General features: G+C 40.4%; 1 non-coding gene and 1 pseudogene across 2 annotated transcripts in view; one reads left to right on the top strand and one right to left on the bottom strand.

Moving 5' to 3' along the window:
- Positions 1-19,857, top strand: part of LOC112631026 — a 121,114-nt pseudogene that overhangs the window by 22,369 nt on the left and 78,888 nt on the right. The window contains exons 15-21 of the transcript XR_003121061.1: positions 2,998-2,999; positions 13,067-13,138; positions 13,781-13,957; positions 16,950-17,136; positions 17,220-17,399; positions 17,646-17,704; positions 18,793-18,915. The product of XR_003121061.1 is annotated as a ribosome biogenesis protein BMS1 homolog (transcript). The remainder of the gene's footprint in view (positions 1-2,997; positions 3,000-13,066; positions 13,139-13,780; positions 13,958-16,949; positions 17,137-17,219; positions 17,400-17,645; positions 17,705-18,792; positions 18,916-19,857) is intronic.
- LOC112632293 lies at positions 6,577-6,680 on the bottom strand. The gene has a single exon (XR_003121350.1). It is a non-coding gene; the product is annotated as a small nucleolar RNA U13 (small nucleolar RNA).

Genomic DNA, 19,857 nt, shown 5'->3' with positions numbered 1-19,857 from the left:
TAGGCATGAGCCACTGTGCCTAGTCTGTAGTATTTTAATGTATTCTTTACATATATACAATTTTTTTCCTGGACTTTCTAGTTTATATCATTGATCTCTGTTGGTTCATTTATTATTACTATAATTTAGAACCCTATGTAGCTTTATCATGTTATTAAGACACTAGTTATTAAAACTGTGTCTCAACAGTTTCTTTCTCTTTTTGTTCTGCTGGGGGGCTTTTTTAAGGAGTCTCCTGACTATTCTCACTTCCTTAGGGTTTTTTCCATAGGAACTTAAGAATCGTCTTTTGTTTTCAAAAGAAAGTGTGGTGGGTTTCTTTTTTAATCACTTTAGTGAGGTATAATTGATGGTAAACTACAGTGTTTAAAGTGTACAATTTGATAAGCTTTACTATGTGAATATACCATCGCCACAATCAAAATAATGAAAACATTTATCACCCTCACAGTTTACACCACTGTGTAACCCTCCATCCTGTCCTCTTCCATCGCCAGGTACATTCAGCTGCCTTGTGTCACTATTCAGTAGGTATTCCCTTTAGAATTTAATCAAAATGGGATTTTTTTGATTAAATTATCAAAACAGTATGTGCTCTTTTCTGTCTGACTTCTTTTTCTCAGCATGATTATTTCAAGATTCATCCATGCTGTTGCATCTTCATTTCTTTTTGTTGGCTAATGGGTAGTCCGTTGTATGATGTGTAGCAATTTATTTATCTGTTAACCTGTTGATAAACAATTATTTCCAGGTTTTGGCTATTATGAGTAAGGTTGCTGTGAACATTTTTGTAGAAATCTTTATATGAACCACCACTTTTATTTCTTTTGGGTAAATAAGTAGTTCAGAATGGACTAAATGGGTCATATGATAGGTACACATTTAAGTTTTTAAGAAATTATCCAACTGTTTTCCAAAGTGTTTACACCATTTTCCATTGCCACCATAACTTTATGTGACTTCCGGTTGCTTCACTCTACATCTTTGCCAGTACCTGGTAGTGTCAGTCTTTTTAAATTGTAGAACCTTCTTTTAGGCATAGAGTAGCATCTTGAAGTTTTAGTGACTAATGGTATTGGACATTTTTTCATGTGCTTATTTGCCATCTGTGTCTTCTTTGATGAAACATCTGTTCAAATCTTTTGCACATTATTTTAATTTGGTTACATTCTAAGAAATTTTATGTATTTTTGATACAAATTCTGTATCACATGTGATATGCGATTATTTGTGCCTAGTGTGTGCCTTGTCTTTTCATATTTTTAATAGTTTTTCACAAAGCAAAGTATTTAATTTTGGTGTAGGTCAATTTATCAAAATTTTCTTTTTCTTTTCTTGAGATGGAGTCTTGCTCTGTCTCCCAGAGTGTGATGGGATCTCAGCTCACTGCAACCTCTGCCCCCTGGGTTCAAGCCATTCTCCTGCCTCAGCCTCCCTAGTAGCTGGGATTACAGGCACCCACCACCACACCCAGCTAATTTTTGTATTTTTAGTAGAGATGGGGTTTCACCATGTTGGCTAGGCTGGTCTTGAACTCCTGACTTCAGGTGATCCACATGCCTCGGCCTCCCAAAGTGCTGGGATTACAGGCATGAGTCACTGTGCCCTACCCAAAATTTTCTTTTATGGACTCTGCTTTTGATACCGTATGTAAGAAATCTTTGCTTCATCTAATGTCATAAATTGTCTTTTATATTCTACAAGTCTTACAGTTTCAGGTTTTACATTTAGCCCTATAATCCTTTTTGAGTTAATTTTTTTTTATGGTGTTGGGTATGGATTTAGGTTCCTTTTGACATATTGATATCCACTTTTCCCAGCCCCATCTGTTGAAAGACCATTTTTTCCCCATTGAATTAGCCTGTATTGGTTGGCCATATATGGATGAATATTTCTGGGCTCTCTGTTCTGTTCCTTTGATATATTTGTTTATTTTTATACCAATACCAACATTGTCTCAGTGACTTACAGCTTTATACTTAGTCTTGGAATTAGGTAGTTTTCAACTTTAGGTAGTTTTGCAAACTTTAGTCTCTTTTTTGAAGTGGTTTTGGTTAATCTAGGTTCTTTGCATTTTCATATAAATTTTAAGATGAGCATGTCAATTGCTACCAAAAAGTCCACTGCAATTTTGATTGGGATTTCATGAAACTTGTAAAACAATTTGGGAAAATTGACATATTAACCACGTTGACTTTTCTGATCTATGAACATAGTAACTCTCCATTTTTCTTGTTCTTTAATTTCTCTCAACAAGGTTTTCAGGATACAGGTCTTATACAACTCTCAACAATTTATTTTCATGTCAACTCGTATTTGTGTATGGCTAACATGTAAGAAATACAGTTTATTTTTTATATTGCTCTGTATCCTGCAATGTTGCTAAATTACTCATTAGTTTGTATTTGTTTGTTTGTTTGTTTGGGACAGAGTCTCTCTCTCTCTGTCACCCAGGTTGGAGTGCAGTGGTGTGATCTTGGCTTACGGCAGCCTCTGCCTCCCAGGTTCAAGCAATTCTCATGTCTCAGCTTCCCAAGTAGCTGGAATTACAGGCAGCCACCACCATGCCTGGGTAATTTTTGTATTTTTAGTAGAGATGGGGTTTCACCATGTTGGCCAGGCTTGTCTTGAACTCCTGACCTCAAGTGTGTATTTGGAGGGGAGGGGTAAACTTTGACTAAAGAGTGTTGATGGTTTTCTAAGTAAATACTTCTTCCTATCCTAAGGATTGTTTTCTTTTATGCTGCTTTTTCTCCTGTTCTGCACAATAAAGCCTGGGGTTCCAACTTCTGCTTTGATCTTTCACTCTGGTCTAATCTCATATGGTTCTCCCAATTTCTCTGCAGGATGGTTCTGGGAGCCGAGCAGGAGCCCTCTTTCTCCACAGAGAGGCTAAGATAGATGCCAGTGGTTTTACTTTCTTTCTTTCCTATCTGGATGACTTAACTTTTCTTGCCTTACTGCCCTGGCTTAAACTTTCAGGACAGTGTGGATAAGAAGTCAAAGTAAAAATCCTTGCTTTGTCCTGATTTTGCTTATTTTCCAAGTGAACTTAAGAATCACCTTTCCTATTTCCAAAAGAAAACTTTCTGGTATTCTTTTTTCCTAAGAAAACTTTTAATTTTGAGGTAATTGTAGTTTGACATGCACTTGTAAGAACAAATACAGAGAGATCTCCCGTATCTTGTACTATAGCACTATCTGTGTATATATGTACCATATATACTATGTGTACTGTAGTACAAGGTCACAGCCTGGATGCCAACATTGATACAATCTGCTGATCCTATGTAGATTTTTCCAGTTTTACTTGTGTGTGTGTGTGTGTTTTATGTGTGCGTGTACTTCTGTGCTCTTTTATCACATGTGTAGGTTTGTGTGTCTACCAACAGTTAAGATACAGAGCAGTTCCATCACAAGGATCGCTTGTATTGCTGTTTTATAAAATACCCCCACCTCTGCTGTTCCCCAGCCCCCAGTTCCTTCCCTTGTGAACCGTAGTGTGTTTTTTGTTTCTACAATTTTGTCATCCTCGAGAATGTTAAATAAACAGAGTTATACAGTCTATAACCTTTTGGGAGGGGCTTTTTTTCACTCAGCATAACTTCCTGGAGATCCATTCATGTTAGTGTATGTACCACAGTTCATTCCTTTTTATTGCTGAATAGTGCTGCATTGTATAGGTGTACTGGTTTGTTTAACCATTCATCTGAGATCAAGCTGGGTTGTTTTCAGTTCGTTTTGTTCTCTGTTTTTTAAAGAAAGGGTCTTGCTCTGATGCCCAGTCTGGGGTGCAATGATGCGATCTTGGCTCTCTGCAGCCTCGACCTCCTAGGCTTAAGTGATCTTCCCACATCAGCCCGCCAAGGATCTGGGACCACAGGCATAGACTACTGCACCTGGCTAATATTCATATTTTTTGTAGAGACAGGATCTTGCTGTGTTGCTCAGGCTGGTCTTGAACTCCTGGCCTATTTTCAATTTTTGACTATTAGAATTGAGCTACTATGCACACTTGTATACAAGTTTTTGTGTAAATATGCACTTGCCAATTTTCTGGGAAATAAATGCCCAATAATGCAATTGCTCGGTTATATGATAATTGCACAGTTTCATAGGAGACTGCCAGAGTAGTTGGGCCATTTGATGTTTCTACTAGCAATTATGTGAGTGATCCAATTTATTTACATCCTTGCCAATGTGTGGTGTTCTCACTGTTGTTTATTCTAGCTATTCTAATAGGTATGTGATATTTCACTGTGGTTTTAACTTCCTTGATGACTAATAATGGTGAGCATTTTTTTTCATGTGTTTATTTGCATTTTTATATCTTATATATAGATATAAAATATCTGGGGATGTCTTTGGTTTTTTTTTTTTCTTGCACTTTTAAAAATTGAGTTGGGTTGGGTACTGTGAGTTCATTACATATTTAACTCCATTGTCAGATGTGTGATTTGCAGATATTTTCTCCTAGTCTGTAGTTTTCACTTTCTTAACAGGGCCTTTCAGAGAGCAAAAGTTTTTATTTTTGATGAAATCCAATTTACCAGTTTTTGTTTGTTTGTTATAGGGAATACCAAATTTGTTTCAAGTGGAGGAACTATTTCCTATTCTTTGATCCTGAAGCTTTTCTCCTATGTTGTTTTCTAAAAGGTTTTTTTTTTTTTTTTTTTTTTTTTTTTTTTTTTTTTTTTTGAGATGGAGTCTCGCTCTGTTGCCCAGGCTGGAGTACAGTGGCATCATCTCAGCCCACTGCAACCTCTGCCTCCTTTGTTCAAGGGATTCTCCTGCCTCGGCCTCCTGAGTAGCTGGGACTACAGGCGCGTGCTACAACATCTGGCTAATTTTTTGTATTTTTAGTGGAGATGGGGTTTCACCGTGTTAGCCAGGATGGTCTCGATCTCCTGACCTCATGATCTGCCCACCTCTGCCTCCCAAAGTGCTGGGATTACAGGCGTGAGCCACCGCACCTGACCCTAAAAGTTTTGTAGTATTTTTTGTTTTCTCTTTACACTCATGATCTATTTTGATTTTATGAGATATGAGGCTTAGGTCAAGGTTTATATTTTTGCATGTGGGTGTATAATTTTTCTAGCACCATATGTTCCATTGAATTGTTTTTGACTTTTGTAAAAAAATAGTTGAGGATCTTTGTGTGGATCTGTTTCTGGGTTCTCTTGTGTTCCATTGACTTCATGTGTCAATCCCTTGGCCAGTACCACCCTTGCTGTGTAGGTTCCTGTAGCTTTATAGTGAGTGTTAATGTTGAGTTAGAGTGTCTACTCTTACTTTATTCTTCTTTCTCAAAATTGGTTAAGCTATCCCAGGGCTTATGACTTTCTATATAAATTTTAGAATAAACTTGTTTATGTCTACAGCAACTTAGCTAAAATTTTGATAGGAATTGCATTAAACCTATAGATCAGTTTGGGGGAGAACCTTTTTCTAGTTTGAATATTAAAATATGTGAACACAGTATACTTATTTATTTTAGTTTTTTTATTTCTTTCGTCAGTATTATGATTTTCAGCATACTGGTTGGAAATATGTTTTGATAAGTTTAGACATAAGTATTTCATTTTGACTGATTTTCATTTGTCTTTTATCCTGCTAAACTCGCTTATTAGTTGTAGGAGGGTTTTGTTTTGTTGTGTTTTTGTAGATTGCCTGGGATCATCTACACAGAAAATTGTGTAGAAAACATAGGGACAGTGTTATGTCTTTCTTTTCAACCTGTATGGCTTTTCCTTAATTTTTTTTGTTTTTGTTTTTGTTTTAATTAAATTGTTTGGGGATAGAGATGGGATCTTGCTATGTTGCCCAGGCTGGTCTCAAATTCCTGAGCTGCATTGATCTGCCTGCCTCAGCCTCCCAGAGTGCTGAGATTACAGGTGTGAGCGACCTCTCCTGGCCTTCTTTCTGTTTTAAAATTTTCTGCCTTAATTCACTGACTGGACTTTTAGTACACTGTGGAGTAGGAGTGCTGAGAGTGGACTTCCTATGTTGTTCCCAATCTTTTCACTGTTATCTGTTTATTATCATGATAGGGTGTAGAATTTTGTCTAATGCCTTTTGGTGTCAGTTGCTACAGTCATCTGGATATGGGTTTCACTCTTTATTCTTTTGACATAAATTACATTGATCTTTTCAATTTTATTTTTTGAGACACAGTCTTCCTCCATCACCCAGGCTGGAGTGCAGTGGTGCGATCATGGCTCACTGCAACTTCGACCTTCTAGGCTCCAGTGATCCTCCTGCCTCAGCCTCCCAGTAGTTGGGACTACAAGTGTGTGCCATCATACCTGGCTAATTTGTTGTTGTTGTTGTTTGTTTGTTTTGTAGAGCCAGGTCGTACTGTGTTGCGCAGGCTGGTCTTCAACTCCTGGCTTCAAGCTATCCTCCCACTTCGGCCTCCCAGTGTTAGGTTTATAGGCAGGAGTCACTGCACCTGGCCCGATTCATTTTTTGAATGCTGAACCAGATTTGCATTCCTGGAATAACTCTCACTTGGTCATAAATAAAAATAAAAATACAGCATATGGAAATGTGTATTTTTTTTGTTTTTTCTTTTCATGTCAGATGGTTAATGTGCTAATGTTGTAACAAAGGTCAAGGGTGGCATATCCCACATACATGCATGAATACCCAGTCATCACACTTATGAACTACGAAAAGATCGCCATGTGAAAATTTTTATACAAATCTTTGTATGTGTTGTTGGATTCCATTTGATAGTATTTTGTTGAGGACTTTTTGCATTCATGAGGAATATTGGTCCGTGGGGTTTTTTTTGGTTTGTTTTCTTTTTGTGGTGTTCTGTCTTCATCTGGTTTTGGCATCGGGATAATCCTAGCCTCATAAAATGAGTTGCAAAGTGTTCCTTATTCTGTTTTCTGGAAGAGTTTGCATGGAATTGGTATGAATTCTTAAATATATGGTGTAATTCTCCAGTGAAACCATCTGGGCCTGGAGATTTCTCATTCAGAAGCTCTTAATTACAAATTTTGTTTCTTTAATGGTATAGGATGATTCAGGTTATCTATTTCATCTTGCCTGAATTTTGGTAGTTTATGATTTTCAAGGTATTTTAAGGCCCGTTAGGGAAGTGGAAGTTGCACTGAGTGCCTTCTCGAAGAGACCAGCGTGGGTAGTCTGAGGGTGATGTTTAGAGTATTTGCCTAATACTCTTTAACGGCTGCGGGAGCCTTTTTGATAACCCCTGTTTTATTTGTGATGTTGCTGGTTTATGTCTTCTCTGTTTTTATCTTTGTCATAAAATTTATTAATTTTGTTGATTCTATTAGAATAACCAGCTTTTTCTTCCATTGATTTTTTTCTGGTTTTTTGTTTTCAATTATATTGATTTCTGCCCTTTATTATTTCTGTTCTTCTGCTTGTTTGGGGTTTATTTTGTTCCTTTTGAAATTTCTTAGATTATTGGTTTATCTTTTATCATTTCTAAAGCGAGGATTTAGTGCTTAAATTTCCTTCTCAGCACTGCTGAGCTGCACCCCACAAATGTTCAAATGTTGTGTTTTCATTCATATTTCCTTTACCACTTCTTTTTGGCCCATGCATTATTTATAAATATGTTGTTTTAATTATCAAGTATTTAGAGAGTTTCCTGTCTTTCTGTTATAGATTTCTAGCTTGATTACATTATTTTCTGAGAACGTATTCTTATGATTTGAATTCTTTTAGATTTGCTGTGATTTCTTTTACTGCCCCAAATGTACTTTTTCTTAGTAGATGTTCTGTTGTCCTTAAAAATGTGTGTATTTTGCTGTTGGGGAGTGGAGTGTGGTACGGATGTCAGATTTTGCTGGTTGACTGTTCAGATCTCTTATAAATCTTTGCTCCTTTTCTGCCTAGTTTCATTCTGTCACTTATGCTAGATAGAGTGTAGTGGCATGAATATGGCTCATTGAAGCCTTGACCTCCTAGGCTCAAGCAGTTCCCCTGGCTTAACCTCCTGAGTAGCTGGGACTACAGGTGTGTGCCGCCACACCTGGCTAAATTTAAAATGCTTTGGAGAAACGAGGCCTTGCTATGTTACCCAGGCTTAAACTCCTGGCCTCAAGCGATCCTTTGTCTTGGCCTCCCAGAGTGCTGGGATTACAGGCATGAGCCACTGCGCCCGGCCTCTGCCTAGTTTTAACAGTTGCTGAGAGGAGGATGTTGAAGTAGATGTCTTCTTGGTGGGTTAATCCTTTTGTCATTAAGCAGTTGTTATGGTCACTTCCTTTTCACGCCATTGGTGAAGGAGGGGTCCCTGCCCTAAAGTGTAGGAGATGGCTGAACGCAACACCTGGTGTGGATGGATGAGATTGACAGCAGTGTTTTAGTCACATATACCCACAGCTCAGAGGAGAACACTGAATGCTACACAGGGTCAGATGGGCACCGTACTCTGTAGCGGGGTGAGGGCTGGGGTCTGAGGAGGGAGGCAGGCTTGGTAGTAACAAGAGCGCACAATGACTAATGGTTCCTGAGGGGGAATGCAATTGGCTTGTTTGAATAAATTCTTGGGCTGGCAGACAGGTGAAGTGAAACTTCTTAGGCTGAGGTGCAGCTGCTCTGGCTGATAAAAGAACTAGCCAGGTGGGGAGCCTTTCCTGCTGGGTGGCAGGGTAGGAGCTGTCTGTCAGAAACAGGAAAACCCATGGCTAGGCCTTTGGGGCCCTGTAAGGCTCAAAGATGTCAAGGCAGCATAGGAAATTTTAGATCTTAAAATTCAGCGAAGACCCTCTCTCCAGCTCTGGTAAATTATTTTGCTTGAAGTCTACTTCATGAGATATTAATATATTCATTCCTGCTTCCTTACAAAATTAATGATTATATAAGATATCTTTCTCCATTCTTTTACTTTCAACCTACTTAGGTCCTTAAGTGAATTTGAAGTTTCTTATGAACAGTATCTAATTGGGCCATGTGTTTATTTTAGGCTCTCCATCAATCCGTCTTTTGGTTTATTTAGACCATTTACATTTAAGGTGCTTATTGTTATGTAATTGCTTAAGTCTGATGTTTTTATTATTTTCTTTGTTTCCTTTTTCTTTCCTTCCATCTTCATCTATTTCTGTATAATGTAGTTGCATGTATCTCTTTGTATAGTCTTACAGTGTTTGTTCTGGATGTTACAATATGCGTATTGTAATATAGTAGTCCACTGGTACCAGTATTTACTACTTCAAACTGTGGAAACCTTCCTTCCATTTAGGCCTCTTTACTTTTCTACTTTTGTAAATCACTGGCTTGAGTATCAGGTGGTGGTATAGTTTTTGTTTCAGTTATCAAATGTGATTTTAAGAACTGTGAATTGTCTAGTGCATGTATCCACATTTCTGGTCCCTCCCGTGATCCCATGTTCATCCCTTCTGCATAAGAACATTTTGTAGCCGTTTTTTTATTTTGATGTTTTTGTTTTAATATTTTGTATTGTAGAAATGACAGAACATATCTCTGTAGCCCTTTTCTTTAACATTTCTAAATTTACCAGTGACAAATTCCTGTATTCTCTTCCTCTGAGAATGTCTTTATTTCTCTCTTCATTTCTGAAGGGTAGTTTCATGAGACATAGAATTTGTAGCCAACAGTTTTTTTGTTTGTCTGTTTGTTTGTTTTTGTTTGTTTGTTTTTTAGCAATTGAAAATGTTGTGCCAGTTCTTTCTGGCCTCCATGATTTTAGAGGAGAAATACAATGGCATTTGAGTTGGCGTGTCCCTACAGGCATTCTGCCTCTTTTGGTCTTTGTTTTTAGTTTTGAAAGTTTAATCAGTGTTGCTTTCTTTTGGTATACTTTGAGGTTTGCCCAGCTTCTTGAATCTGTAAGTTTATATCTTTCGCCAAATGTGGGAAGCATCAGGAATCAGTTATTTGCATGCTTTCACAGCTCTGGTCTCCTGTAGGACTCAGATAACATAAATGCGGGGTCTTTTGTTATTGTCTCACAGGTCCGTGCAGCTCTGTTCATTTGTTTTCAGGTTATTTTCTCTCTATTGTTCAGACTGGGTGAATTCTGTTGATCAGGTTTCAGCTTCTCCGATTCTCTCCTCTGTCATCTCCACTTTTACTCAATAGAGCCCATCCAGAGAGATTTTTTCAAATTTCTGTTACTGTATTTTATATTTCTGTAATTTCCATTTGATTCTTCTTCAGTTTATTTGCTGAAGTTTTCAATTCTTTGTTTGTTGCCATAGGATTTGTAGTTGCTTGTTGAAGCATTTTTATACTGGCTGTTATAAGCGATGAGTCAGATTATTCCAACATCTGACTCATTTCAGTGTTGATGTCTTCAGTTGTCCTTTCACATTAAAATTATGATTTTCTCAGTGGTATGACAGGTCATATTTTGGTTATTCTGTTAGGAGGCCTATGTAAATTTTTTATTTTTGCAGGCAGTCCTCCCGTTTAAGTTTAGTCTGTAGGTCCTGGTCTACATTGTGGGCTGTAATTCCAATGACAATTTAATTTCAGAGCCTTCATGGTGTTATTTTGGTCTGTTTGGCATATCTGGTATCACTGGGGCTCTCCCACCAGTCCCTGCTGATGCCCACCTGAGGGAACAGGGGAGCTGCCCCAGGCTGGGCCACCTGCTGCAGCTAGGTGGGTGGGGAATGGTGGTTGTCTTGGTGTGTGGAGCTGGTTTTCTTGTTGTGGGGAAGATCTCCTTTGATCTGGGGGGACTGAGCCTGCCTGGGTTGCCTTCTATTCTAGGTTGGGAGTTGGGAAACACTGGGTCTGGGTCACCTTCCTGTTGGATGGGATCCAGGGAGACACCTGGCCACTATGTATTCCCTAGTCCTAGAGTCCCTCAGCAGCCTTTTTCTTTCCACCTTTAGGAATTCTCCATTGGTCATCTCCTGTCTATTATTTCTAGAGTTTAGGTTACACTTCTTAGTCAAGAGGAAATAATGTGTTGTCTTCTCTGGACCAGAAATCCTTAGTGGTGGTTTCGGGTTGTAACTGTGCTAAAGGGAGAATTGGCATATTTGTGATGTCAAGTCTTTCTTTTCAAATGAGGACATATCATCATTCAGTAGATGATATTTACAACACCTACTTCCTTGGGTTGAAGAATGTGGTTAAGGCAAGGAAAGTACTTAACGCAGTGCCTGGTGTGGAGAACACTTACGAGTGTTGGTGGTGATGCTATTCCTTTGTCCTTTGGTGGCATATTAAAGCTTTTCTTCTTTTTTTAAAAATAAATTTCCAGTGCATTTCTTGTTAGGTTTATTCCTGTTTTATCCTTTTTTGCTTTTATTACAAATAGGAGCTTCCTATCTATTATAACTTCTACCTGGTTCTTTGGCCCTTATGTGAAAATGTTTTAATAGCCTTCTAAATGTTGCTCTCCCAGGCTGAGGCAGAAGGGTTGCTTGAGCCCAGGAGGTCAAGGCTGTAATGCACTATGATAGCCACTGCCCTCCAACCTGGGCAACAGAGCAAAAACACTACCATCTCTTAAAATAAGAAAAGTAAGTCAGATCATTCCACTGCCTTGCTCAAAATCCTCCTCAACTTCTCATCTCTCTCAAGTAAACCCAAAATTCTTACAATGACCTAGAACTGTGCCATCTAATATGGTGGGCATTAGCCACCTGTAAGTAAATTTAAGCCTATTTAAAATAACATAAAATTTTAAATTTTAATTTAAAATTTAATCTTCAGTCTTGCTAGCCACATTTCAAATGCTTAATAGCCACTTGAAATATTGTAATTTGCTATGGAGTTGGGCAAAGCAGATATATAGCATTTCCATCAGCACAAAAGTTCTATTGGAAACCATTGGTCTAACATCTGGAAAGGTTATTAACTGCCTGCCTGTGGGCAAAACACACTTCCCTGATGCATTTGTTTGGTGGTTGGTTGATTGATTTTTAGATAACTGGAATTTGATACCAGCAGTTATTTGTGTGATTTAAAATTTTTAAAACTTGTATCTTGAAGAGAATACAGAATATTACAACTAAAAAAAAAAAGTTGCTCTCCCAAATGAGTTTTCACTTGTCTATTTCTTTCATTCTTTTTTCTTTTCCTTTTTTTTTTCTTTTTTGACACAGGGTCTCACTCTGTCACCCAGGCTGGAGTTCAGTGACGCAATTATGGCTCACTGCAACCTCTGCCTCCCGGGCTCCCAAAGTGCTGAGTTTATAGGCGTGGGCCACTGCACCCAGCCTTACTTATCTATTTCTTTTAAAAATGGGACCTATAATTGAGCCCAGAGCTGCAAAAACAAATGAAGGAATGAATGAGTGAATAAGCTCTTCCCATGGGTTTAGTGCTCTACTCTTAATCTAAATGCTATGTTTTATATAATCTAAGATTTCCTCTAGGTGTGTTACATGATTGTGTTGTGTTGAACTTACACTGAGACTCCTTTTAACATGTGCTGGTATCAGCGTGGGGCTTTTCTATTCACTCTTTGAACTATTCGTTTGGGGGACATAGATAGACCTCTATGTCTCTCATAAAGAGTGTCCATTGGCTGGATGTGTTGGCTCATGCCTGTAATCCCAGAGCTTTGGGAGACTGCAACAGGAGGATCATGAGGTCAGGAGTTCAAGACCAGCCTGGCCAATATGGTGAAATCCCATCTCTACTAAAAATACAAAAATTAGCCAGGCCTGGTGGTGGGCGCCTATAATCCCAGCTACTCGGGAGGCTGAGGGAGGAGAATTACTTGAACCTGGGATGCGGAGGTTGCAGTGAGCCAAGATCGCGCCGCTGCACTCCAGCCTGAGTGACAGAGTGAGACTCTGTTTCAAAAAAAGAAAAAGAGAGTCCATTATCTATACTGGAAAAATTGAAACTGATTTTGACATGAAGTTTGACATGAATGTGGATTGGGTCCATTTAGTTTACCTAAACAGATGATGAAATACTAACTGTTTTACGAAGCATTCCCTAGAGCAAAGTTTTGCCTGTGTCTGTGTGTGTAATGACGGGAATGATGTGAATGAGGCTTGGAACGCAGAGCACACTGTGGGCCTGTGGTGGGTGAGGCCAGCAGCACATGCATGCCTGGCTCACAGAGCAGCCTTTGGGTGTGCTTTTCCCGGAGGAGTTCTATGGTGGTTTTGAAGACTTGGAAACAGGGGACGTGCACAAGGGAAAATCAGACCCCGATACTCAGGTGTGACTTTATTGTGGCTGGCTGTTCTTGGTCATTGTGTTCTGAGAGAGGCGCACATTGAGAAATGCAAATCTTACTTGTGATGTGTGAAGATTGCAGACTGGATGGATAGATTTCTTACTAAAGGGTTGTGGGGATGTGGGGGCCAGAGAGAAGCTTTCTTGTTTACTTGTTAAGTTTTGGATAACAATTACTACTGCTTCTTGCCACAGTCATTTGCCAAGTCTGCTGTGAATTTTCATTCACAGAAGTCTTAGCTCCTCGGGCTTACATTCCGCTGTTGCCATCATTCTCCTCCTCTTAAATGTAAGTGTCATTGAAAAGAACGAAGTCCCTGTTCTCCCTAATATTTCTTTAGAACAGGGTCTGGGAGCATCTCCGTGAGGGACACATCTGTTATTTTTATTCTAGTTTGTGTTCCCAGCCAGCTTAAGGAATGGCAGCTAATTGTAATGCAGATGTAACCATTTCCTGTAGCAGTACCATGTTATTCAGAGACAAAGGTCGTGTTATGTTTTGTTTTATTGATAATGATAACAGATTTTTGCTAAGATTTTTGTTTAAATAGAACTTTAAAAAGTCTAATGTTTAAAGAAAAGACCTTCATAACTGTACACAAAATTTTTCTTCTGGAAATTTAAGAATGAAGATGTAGAGAAAGAAGTTAAGGAAGAAATTGACTCCAACGAAGAAGAAAGTGCCAAGAAAAAGCATTTGGATAAGAAGAGAAAATTGAAGGAGATGTTTGATGCAGACTATGATGAAGGAAAAAGCACATATTTTGATGATCTTAAAGGAGAAATGCAGAAACAAGCACAGGTGAGAAGCCTCAGTTCCTCTCAGCCCCTTGTCAAGACTATCATAGCGCAGGAATCCCCGACTTTGTTTGGGTCCCTGCTTCCTATCCTGCTTCTGTGCCTTTCATTTGGACTCCTGCGTAGAGATGCATATGAGTGTGTTTATTCATGCAGTGAGCTCATTGTTTCTGCAGTCAGAAGGTCACCAGAAAAAGATCCATACCTATTTTGTAACAAGAATTAGGAAACAGAAATGACTGAGGCATGGTCTCTACTTTTGAGACTTTTACAATGTAGTGATCTGAGACAGTGTATTCATTTCAGTGCAAGCATTGGCTGCCTATTCTGATTGCTGCTTCCTGATTTGAATGGCAGGTGATCAGTGGCCCGTGTGGCTTATGGACACACCAGAGCTCCCAGGAGGAGTGCTCTGAAAACTCATCCTGGTCAGAGTTCACAAGGACATGTGGAATGTAAGGTCTGATGCAGACATAAAGGGAGATGGTGTGGCCCTCCTGCCTGGGGGTGCTGAGCAGGTTGCTGGAGGCGGTGATCTCACTCTGAAGGAGACAGACACAGAAACGTGTGTACAGTTGATGGTGAGCATCTGAGTTGCGCCTTGTTAGTGAGGCCAGGAGTGCCTGTGTAAGCTGGAACAGATCTAGGTCTTCATTTAGTCAAAGAACTATCTCCTGATTAGACATTAGCTTAGTGGTTGCAAGTCTGTGTTGACCTTTGACAGGCATGACTAGGTTAACTCTGAACTTTTTGCTTCACACCATTTACAATTTAAAATTACCTAGAGCCTTGTGGGCCATTGGAAAAGACTGAATGTTTCACTCTGAAATGGGAGTCCTTGGAGGGTTTTGAGCAGAGGAGAGACATTCAGGTAATCGGATCACTCTGCCAAGAGATCAGTCGGGTGGCACAAACCAGAGAGCTGGCAGTGGAAATGAGACAGAGTCAAACCCGGATAGACTTTATTTGGAAGCTGGGTCAGTAGGATTTTGTGGTGGACTGAATGTGGGGCCTGTAAGAGGAAATGAGGATGGTGACTGGAAGTTCCTGGAAGGATGGGTTGTTGTAAGTTAGACAGGAAACCCTCTGTAGATGCAGCTTTGGGAAAATGATGTTTGGGTTGGCTGGGTGTCATGCAGACAAGCGGAGTGTCAGGTCTGGAGAGCGAGGTCTGGCCAGGGACTTAGATGTACAGCCCTCAATATGTAGATGCTACTTAAAGCTGTGAGGTGGGCCGGGCGCGGTGGCTCAAGCCTGTAATCCCAGCACTTTGGGAGGCCGAGACGGGCGGATCACGAGGTCAGGAGATCGAGACCATCCTGGCTAACACGGTGAAACCCCGTCTCTACTAAAAAAAAATACAAAAAACTAGCCGGGCAAGTTGGCGGGCGCCTGTAGTCCCAGCTACTCGGGAGGCTGAGGCAGGAGAATGGCGTAAACCCGGGAGGCGGAGCTTGAAGTGAGCCGAGATCGCGCCACCGCACTCCAGCCTGGGCGACAGAGCGAGACTCCATCTCAAAAAAAAAAAAAAAAAAAAAGCTGTGAGGTGGCCGGGGAGTGAGTGTAGAGTGAGTTGGAGGAGCAGCACTGGTGTGGGCAAGAGAGGACGACTGTGGCCATGAGGCCTAAGCAGTGCCCAGGAGGGAGAAGCAGTGTAAGCATGCACGCATGCGGGAGACCAGCTGTACATGGAGACCACGTGCTGTTCAGACCCTGCTGCCATGTTAACTGCGGTGAAGGCAGAGTTAACCACTGGAGCAGGGGCGTGGAGGCCTTCAGCGAGCTTAGCAGGCACCAATTTTCATGGATGTAGGAGAATGGGAACAGAGGAATTGGAGGCTGCGACTGCAGAAAACTTTTGAGGGGTTTTGCTGCAGAGAGAAGCAGAAAAATGGAGCAGTTGGTGGTGGAAGAAGTGGAATCAAAAGGTTTTGAGATAAGAGAGAGAACAGAGGGAAGAGCTGTTGGAATAAAGTCCAGGAAGAGTGGATGGTGTCTAGTGAGCAAGTGATGTGTGGCCCTGAGTAGAAGCATGGACAAATCATCTGTTCCTGAGCTGCCTGTAGAACTTTCTGTGATCATGGAGATGCACGTCTGTTCTTCCTAATATTGTAATCCTGGCCGCAGGTTGATATGGACCACTTCCAGTGTGGCTAGTGTGATTGAGGAACTGCGTTTTAAATATTATGTAATTGTAATTAATTTTAATTTAAATAGCCACACATAGCTCCCCTACGGGCCAGGTTGGAGCTCTAATAAGGCTGGATATGGGAGGAAACCCTGGTAGAGGGTTGACCATGGAGGTTCTTTTGGTTTTGGAGTGAATCAGGAAACAGCCATCAGCTGAGTGAAGGTGAGGGTGGTGGTGGGTGTTTGAAGACGGGGAAAGTGTGAAAGAATTGTTTGGAGAGGAAGGAAAGAAGGTGTGGACTGGGGATGTTTCCAGTGTTCGGGCACACAGGGCTCCACCGAGTTATCTACATTTGCTGTCCCTTGGAGCAGCAGAGAAGAAAACGGGACATATTCTGAGCAGACTGCAGAGGTAAAATGTGTGGTTTTGTTTGTTTTGTTTTGAGATGGAATCTCACTCTGTCGCCCAGGCTGGAGTGCAATGGCATGACCTCAACTCACTGCAACCTCCGTTTCCCGGGTTCAAACGATTCTCTCACCTCTGCCTCCTGAGTAGCTGGGACTACAGGCATGCACCACCGTGCCCAGCTAATTTTTGTATTTTTATTAGAGAGGGGGTTTCACCATGTTGGCCAGGTTGGTCTCAAACTCCTAACCTCATGTGATCTGCCGGCCTCAGCCTCCCAAAGTGCTGGGATTACAGGCGTGAGCCACCGTGCCCCGCCAAATGTGTAGCATTTTTAATAGGATAAAGCCTACATAATTCAGTCCACAGTTCCTTTACTTAGAAATTGCTCCTTTGTTCATGTTAATCTTATGTTTATTACAGATAACGGCATATAGGTTTTTTTTCCTGTCATGTATAGCTGAATCACGCAGAATTTGAAGATCAAAATGATGAAGCCAGAGTTCAGTATGAGGGTTTTCGACCTGGGATGTATGTCCCCGTTTAGATTGAAAATGTTCCCTGTGAATTTGTGCAGAACTGACCCCCATTACCCCATTATCCTGGGTGGCTTGGGCAACAGTGAGGGAAATGTTGGATACGTGCAGGTAGTTCCCTTTGCTGGGTATTCGGTGCCTGAGGCTCTGTGGATTTCCCCTCCATCAATCATCTTACCCTCTTGTCCCCTCAGATGCGTCTGAAGAAACATCGCTGGTATAGGAAATCCTCAAGTCCTGAGATCCAGTCATATTTTCTGTAGGGTGGAGGAGGTTTCAGACCATCCCACTCTATTATATCGAAGACCACAATGGAAGAAAAAAGCTTCTAAAGTATACCCCACAGCACATGCATTGCGGAGCAGCCTTTTGGGGTAAAATATGATGACAATAACTTGCCTATTGCCAAGATTACACCTTACAGGCTGCATCATTACAGCTTTGTGCTTTTCCTGTCATAAAATTCCACTCCTAAGATTTTTCTCTTTTCTGGGAGCGGGGAGGTGGTTTGGAGTATATATGTAAATCTGTATCCAAATGTAAATATCCATATCCAATATTTAAAACTGGAATCTAAAATTTGTGGTTTGCTATATTTCTTTTTTTCCTTTTCCTATAAGGCCCTATCACTCCACAGGGAACTGGTTTCTTGGCAATACAGTCTATCAGTGGCATAATGGTAACTATCTTGGATGATTTCTTTTACAGATTGGTTTGAGAAATGTATGCTGAATGTGGGTTATTATGTACATGAGACTTTAAGTTGAAAATTATTCAGTTGTAGTATTATAAAGTAAATTTCCATTTCCTTTTAATCTTCCTACATCCTTTTCAGTAGGGTGTGGGAGTAGAGGAGGTGAGGTGGAATAATTATAATGGTCCTGAAGACATATTCTACTTTTGTGCATCTTTTGGATTTATTTATCTAAGCAAGTACTTAAACAGTGTTCACCATGTGATAAGCACTACATGAGGTTGTGAGGAGCCATCAGAGACCAGCCAGACACGAGACTCCCTGCAGCCGTGCAGGGGTAGCAGTCTGTTCACACCATTTTCATTTGACCAGTCAGGCAGGGCAGGGTTTATCGGTCCCATTTAACAAAGAAGAAAGCAGAATAATGAGCAGATGGAACCTGCCCTGGAGGTCCAAATTTTAATTTCCGAAACATTGCAACTGTATTTTTCTTTTCCATTTCATTCTAAACAGATCGTTATAGTGAATTACGTTCCTCTGAAATCACTCTCGGGAGAGTACTCAAGTTGCCCCCGCCACCCCCCCACCTTTTTTTGAGTCAGAGTCTCACTCTGTTGTCCAGGCTGGAGTGCAATGGTGCTATCTTGGCTCACCACAACCTCCGCCTCCTGGGTTCAAGTGACTGTCCTGCCTCAGCCTCCTGAGTAGCTGGAATTACAGGTTGCACCACCACACCCAGCTAATGTTTGTATTTTTAGTACAGATGGGGTTTCACCATGTTGGCCAGACTGGTTTCGAACTCCTGACCTCAAGTGATCCACCTGTCTCAGCCTCCCAAAGTGCTGGGATTACCTGCGCTCAGCCTCAAGTCACCCTTGTTAGCTTGGCTTACCAATTTTAAAGTTTTGGATTGCTTTTGTCAAACCACTGGATTGCCAGTTCAAATGGTCTCCCTTATTTTTCTTAGCTAATTGTAAGTAAAATTCACTTTGGTAATGTATTGTGTCACATAGAATTGAAGTTTTTCTCTAGCTGATATTATTACTATTTTCAAATTTTGGGGTTTCCATTATCCTGATTTTCGGATAGCTGCCACAGGAGTTGTCCTTGATCTGGATAAATCCATAAAAATTGTGAAGAAATTAAAGCTAACTGGTTTTCCATATAAAATTTTCAAAAACACTTCATTTATTAAGGTCTGTATATCTATATATTCTCATATTTATAAATGTCCATATTGTTTGAGAAAAGGAATGAAATACTTCTAAAATATGGGCCTCAAGTTTTTAGAAAAGTATTTGAAATCTTTTATAAACTTCATATTTTGTTTGTTCCTCTGGTCCTGCGTATGCAGGTGGTCCCAGGGCGGCTGGATGCCCATCTGGCAAATGATGGGGGCCTTTGGGTACTGAATAGGGTAGTAGAAGTAAAGTATGATACAGAACTCAATAAAGGTGAGCTGCTTCTGTTACAAGACATGCTGTTTTCATTATTGGCTCATTTAATCATCGTAACCATTCTTTCGACTTAACCACCTCCATTTAAATGTGACTACTAAAGATTCAGAGAGATAAATTCGTTTACCCACGGTATTAGCAGGTGGGATGTAAATCCTCACTTTTTTCTCCGAATTCATGCGCCTTCCCACACTAAAATCCAGTCTTGCCTTGTATTTAGTACAGCATTTGTCCCTTGAGCACCACCAGAATGTAGCTGTGGAGTGTACTGAACCCAGTCTTAACCATGTAGTGTTCTATTTCCAAAAATGCTTGGGGGAATCTTCAGAGCCCTTGAGTCAAGAGGTTAATTATTTAAGGCCTTCCTGCATCCTTAAACCTTAGTTTCTTCTTAGAGGACTGTGAAACCTGTAAATTGAAACCACAATTTGAGCCCTCAATTTTGCATTTTACAGAAGCTGGGAATCCCATCCATCCCAGATGCTAGTTTCTGAAGAGAGGAACTGGGTCAAAGAATTTTTTTAAAGATGAATACTGCAGTTCATCAGTTCCACAATTTTATGGTGGTGATATGATAATACTTCTCATTGGCTGATAACTGAGCTTAGGTATTTTCTAAGCACTATGCTAGCTGGAAGTGGTTTTTGCTGCTTATTTTAGTTTTCCTTTTTTTTTTTTTTT

This window comes from Theropithecus gelada, chromosome 9 (assembly GCF_003255815.1).
Source record: "Theropithecus gelada isolate Dixy chromosome 9, Tgel_1.0, whole genome shotgun sequence".
NCBI lineage: Eukaryota > Metazoa > Chordata > Mammalia > Primates > Cercopithecidae > Theropithecus > Theropithecus gelada.
Note: the sequence above shows the minus strand (reverse complement) of the source record. Positions and strands in the feature narration are given on the sequence as shown.